We start from the raw sequence: 6000 nt of genomic DNA, 5'->3' as shown, positions 1-6000 counted from the left end.
CGGCGTGGAAGACTCCATCATGCAGAACTGGAGTCTTTACTGACCTGCTTTCCACATCGGCCGGGGGTCTGCTGGACACCTTTGTCAGAAAGCAGATCTGTGCGCTGCACAACGGTGACGACTTAGGATTGATCTCGCGTTCCTGCCTTGGGGACCTCTCTGCTGCTGGGATGGTTCTTAGAATTTGGAACTGTTCTAAAATTAAAGTGTCATTTGAATTCAGCTCCCCAGGATGCAAGAAATCTCTTCACTGGCAATCTAATCAGCTCCTGCAGAATAAGTAATGTACATATTTAGGAGAGAAAAAAAACCAACCTAGCTTCTTTCGTTATTTAAAACAGTAAATTTATTTTTCTAGCTCCATTTCATTACTGTCATTGTAGACACAGTCACAGTTATCAAGCATACTTTCCCACACGTCTTTGAACTTTTCTCAAAAGTTGAACAGTAAGCTAACTCTGCTGACTGAAGTGTGTGATGTGTAAGCCTTTAGGACCAGGAAGAATGATGTGTGTTCTTGGCAAGTTTCTGTTGGGTTGTCTTCTGAGCTCACTCAGATTGAACTGTTGGGTTTGAACCAGCAGTTTGAAGTGTGATGACAAAGCTCAACTTTCCTTATCTTTTTTTAAAAGGTATAAATGAAATCAAAGAATGTAAAGTTCATCTCTGATGCTAACGGTCCAAAGCCTCTCCTGTGCGTGAAGCGTGGCCCCCACTGGGGCCACTACCCACAGGCGGTCAGCTCCGTGCTCCCGTGCATCCCGGGGGCCACGGGCCGGCACATGCAGGCCTCCCCGCGGGGCTCGTGCTGGAGCTGACGCTGCACGGGGGCCCTCAGCTGCTTCTCCACGCATGGTACTGTCAGTGCTTCCCACTCTCTAAAGGTGTCGTCAATAAATGTGTATCGATTCAGTGCTTCTGAGTAGTTCTCGTTTTCCTCATCAAGGACCAACCCAAACTTCAATAACTTATGTGCAGAAATAAGCCTGAAAATATGCATTAGAAGCTGCACAGAATTCTAATTGCAAGTTGGATTTGTATATGCAAATTGTTAATTATGAGGTATAAATAAGGTTTAAATATTTGACAAGGTATGTGAGGTAGTGTAACTGCCAATATTTTGACGCAATTCATTTTGATTCCACGACGTCAGAGTTGGGCGTGAAGGTAGGACAGTGTTTACCGACAGTAATACCTTACGTTGTCCTGAAATGTTTCTCCAAGCACCTTTGTCTCAGCATTGCCTTTTGCCATTATCTTTTATGAAAGTTACGAAGAGTTGTTGCTTTTAGAAACTCTAAAGGAAATAGTAACTGGGGCCTCTTGTGTAGCTTAAAATCAGTCACCAAAACTCATACTAGGTAAGAGAGTTAGAGCTACCTGTTCTTAATATGTAAATAAGTATAATTTGTTCCAAAGATAAATGGAAACTTAGTTCCTGTCTATTGTGATATATCATCCAGATGCTACTGGGCAATTCCCATTAAGAAGTTGCTTCAACAGCAAGACCAAATCCGAACGGCTGCCATGGCTGCCTTGCGATGAATGGACTAACGTCTGTGTGTTAGAGCTTAGGGTGTCGATGTTTCACAGCCCTGCAATGATTTTGTTTCCAAATTCATGTACTGTACCTCCACAAGTGAAAATAAAATGTCATATTCTTTTCTAACGACTGCTGGCATGGCTCCTCTATTTTGTCTTGAAAAATGAAGCTCCTTTTAAAAGTCTTACACTGAAAAGGATGCAGAGTAAATGCATGGTCACTACAGAAAAGTTAGTACAAAACCCCTATGAACAAGGATAGTTATAGTATTAAAGGTAAACCCCAGATTGGAGGTCAATAAAAATGAGGTAAAACATCCTTGAATAGTTAGAAAACTAGAAATTACGAAAAGTGAAATGTTGTTTGCCCATTTTGTTATTGGCTTATCAGTTTTTTTTTTTCTTGTGTCTGTAAACTTTAGTTATGACATCCTTTGGGAAAAAGAATAGTACAGGTAAGTAAACAAATGGCCTCTGACTTCCTATTTGACATTTAAAAATCTTGTAAGAATGTTGTACATATTTGTAATGATTTTTATGGGTAAAACTAGGGGAGTATCTAGTAAAAGTATAACATCTATAAAAAGGTGTTTCCCCTCCTTTCCATTTTATCAATTTTTAAAAAAATTATTTAGATTGGTGTTTGGAAAAAAAAAGAAGAAAAAAAATTATTTAGATTGTTTTCCACATAGACACACCCCACCCCTGCTGAGAAGCCCAGGCAGATGGATGGGGGCAGGGATGTCTCCTTCCTGATGCCAAACACACCTCCTTCCTGGCTTCAGCCTCATTCTTCATCTGGACGGAGCCATCACTGTGATGTCACTGGGAAGGACCAGTTAGAAATGGTGCCCTCTTTACGATAATCAGTGCCCTGGTCCCAGGTGATCTCTTTATTCTGCCACTTCTTTTTATGGATTCTGAAAATGATTTTGTTTTTACCAGAAACCTGAGTGTTCATCTATTGACGTTTTCCATTTCTGGTCTTGGGTCCTGGACCCAAACCTGTTGCTGTCCCATCACTTTCACCTTGTGAGATTAGTACTACCCCACAGGGTTTCTGAGGCTGGAAATGCCTCTCATAGCAGACAGCCTCATCTTTCTCCTGTGAAGCAGTGGGTGGGTTTCAACTGCCCACCTTGAGGTTAGCAGCCAAGTGACTAAACTGCTGCACCACCAGGGCGTCTTTCTTAGTCTAGCTCCACAAGACTAAAGTATCCACTTGTTTTTGTTGTTGATTCCCTTGAGTAGAGCATGACTCATAGCGACCCTATGAACAAAAGGTCTGAGGTGTGTTATATTCTCTGTCCTAAATTAAGCTCCTAGGGTGGTGGGTTCACGTATAGACTCTGGCGGTACAATAAGGGCAGACTGTGAGTCATGTTTAGGAGGATTTAAGATGTTCTCTTTCCTCTCTGAGCTTTGGAACCATACAGTCCCCTGGATTTTATTCCACTTCATACGTGGCTCCATGGTGCAGGACAGGGCAAGGTACAGATCTTTCGTTCATAGGATCTCTGCGAGTCATAGCTGATTGGATGGCCCTCCAAATGACGTCTAGTCTCAGCATCTTCCTGGAAGTTATTCTATAAAGTGACTTCACAGTGCTTACCCAGTACTTCCATCCAGGTTACAGAGGGCTCTCGTCTAACAATGTTGAACCAAGTCCTTGATTTATACTCCACACTGACTCCAAGCTTGGTTCCACAGTCAATGCTCATGGCACCAGCAGTCAGGAAGTCAAAAGACATATTGCATTGGGGAAGTCTGCTGCTGTCAGGGACCTTTCCAAAGCACTAAAAAGCAATGATGTCAATCTAGAGACTAAGGTGTGCCTGATTCATTCAGGTCGTGGTCTTTGCAATTACTTGCTATGCATCTGGAAGCTGGACGGTTAATAAGGATGGCAGAAAAATCAATGCCTTTGAGTTGTGGTGCTGGAGAAGAGTCTTGAACATACCATGGACCACCAGGAGAACAAATAGGTCTGTTTCAGAGAGGGTGAAATTAATCTTGGAGGTCAGGATTTTGAAGGTCCATCTCACATACTTTGGACACATGGCCAGGAGAGACTAGTCCTTGGAGAGGGACTTCATGCTTGGAAAGGTGGAGGGACAGCACAGGAGAAGAAGACCCAGGATGAGATGGATTGGGTAACTGGGACAGTGGAAGTAGGTGTGTTGGCGTCAGTGAAGCTGGCCCAGAACAGGGCGGGGGCTACTTGACAGCACACAACGACAGCAACTGCTGTTTTCATTGGCATGACAGAAAATGCCTCCAGCGGAGAGCTGGCCACCAGGTCGAGAATGCTCCCTGCTCTCCTTCCTTCAGTCCTGCATTCTATCTACCAAGCCTTGGCAACTCTCCCTCTGAAGCAACGCAAAATCCTCTCCACACCCATTTCCACATCCGTCTCTTCTGTGGATTTATTAAAGTAGTTCCTGGAGAGAACTTTTCCAGCTTCCACTCCTTCTCCCCTCTTCTTTCTCCACAGCAGTCAGTGGTCTTTCAAGTGTAGATCACATCATGCCAGCCCCCACACTGAATCCTGGGGTCTAAACTCCTCGCTGTAATGTCTTCTGTCACTTGGTTCCTGCCCACTCCTCTACCCACCCTTCATCCCATTCCAACAGAGACTTCCTTTCTGTCCTTTTCCACCTCGGAGCCTTTGCACTTGCTGCCACTCCTGCCTAGACAGACCTTCCAGGAATCCCATGACTAGTTCATTCGTCAGATATCAGTTCACGAAGCATTTTGACTGTACACAATAGTGATCCTCTTAGGCCGACACACTGGCCTATTTCTTCTCTGTGATCATCTATTTGTGATCTGTTATTGTCTCTCTCCTTTTCCAGAAGGGAGCTCTGGTGGCTTAGTGGTAATGATCTGTACTGCCCACCTTAAGGCACATGGTTCAAATCTACCAGCTTCCCCTCAAAAAATATGAACACCCTCCTGTGTAATTTAATGCCTCTGAAAATCTACTGAAGTGTCAGCTATGGGTCGGTTCTGACTCCATGGTACATAACAACAACCACCTCTTCCAGAATGTAATACTACAAAAGCCAAGGACCAGGAAGCTCGTGGTCTAGTGGCAAAAAGCTGTGCTGCAATCCTGAAGGCGCGCGGTTTGAATCCACCAGATGGTCTGCTGGAGAAAGAGGGTAAATCTGTGCCAGTCGGATTCGACTTGACAGTACTCACCAGGTAGGGGGGAAAACCAAAAAACAACCCCCCCCCCAAAGCCAAGGACCATATTCTTCCGGTCATTATCCCTAGTGCCCACCCAGGGCTGATTTATAACACAGCTTGAGGGACTCCAAGGAAAGATGGCTATTATGCAAGCTGGCAATAGTCAGATGGGTAAAGTGATTGATATGCCAGAGACTGATCATATCCTGTCTTAAGTTCAGCAAATTAGAAATGTTATGGGCTACCAAGCTGGCCATGACTCATAGTGACCCTGTGAACAGTGCCTCTGAACCTTGCCCTGTCTTGAGCCAAACTCACTATTTCTGGCTCACCTGACCCTATTGTGACAGTCACTGTGTCAATCCATCTCATCCATGGTCTTCCTCTTGTGTGCTGACTTTTCAAGCATGATGTTCTCTAAGGACTGGTCCCTCTGGCAACGTGGCCAAAGTATGTGAGATGTAAAGTCAAAATCCTTGCCTCCGAGGAGCAAACTGGTTTCACCCTCTCTAGGATGAATCTGTTCTCTTGGCAGTCCATGGTACAGCCAATACTCTTCTCCAGCACCACAACTCAAAGGCATCGATTCTTCTGCCATCCTTAGTCATTGTCCAGCTCTCAGATACCTAGGAAGCAACTGAGAAGACCATGGCCTGGATCAGGCACACCTTGTCTCTTATTGGACAGAAATATTTCCCCCTTAATTTTTCTTCTGGAATCCGACCCACATGAAGCCCATCTTTATGAGCTTTCTTGTGAGATATTTTTTCTCAGTCTGTATTGGTGTGGTTTCTATAGTTCTATGAGGAGGGAAACAGAAAGATGATAAAAAAAGGAGACTAGATAGGTCCACTCCTTTATTTTACACTTTCCCCCAACTTATGTATGTATATATGTCTACATACTTAATGAGAGGAAGTAATGGGTTCAGGAGAGCGCTTAAGTAGTAAATGATAAAAACAAAGACAAAAATCAATGTTTACATTTATTTAAGGCTTTATTTCTGTTGACAGTCATTTAAAAAACATATAACTGTTCCACTTGACTTCTTAGCACTAAACCAAAGACCTTTAAGTCTCCAGAATAAATAAAAAGCTTTCTAGAACCCACCTCTGGCCATATCTGGCGACTCTTAGAAGACATTTCCGTCTGAAGCACTTTACTCAATAGTGGTACTTCTGTCTGACTTTAGGGAGCAAAGGTTGTTTTATAGAAAGACTTTTATGTTCAATGGAAATGCTAATAAATGCTTTTTGATATAAATTT

This window comes from Elephantulus edwardii, unplaced genomic scaffold, assembly GCF_000299155.1.
Source record: "Elephantulus edwardii isolate Elephantulus edwardi_28Jun2011 unplaced genomic scaffold, EleEdw1.0 scaffold00121, whole genome shotgun sequence".
NCBI lineage: Eukaryota > Metazoa > Chordata > Mammalia > Macroscelidea > Macroscelididae > Elephantulus > Elephantulus edwardii.
Note: the sequence above shows the minus strand (reverse complement) of the source record.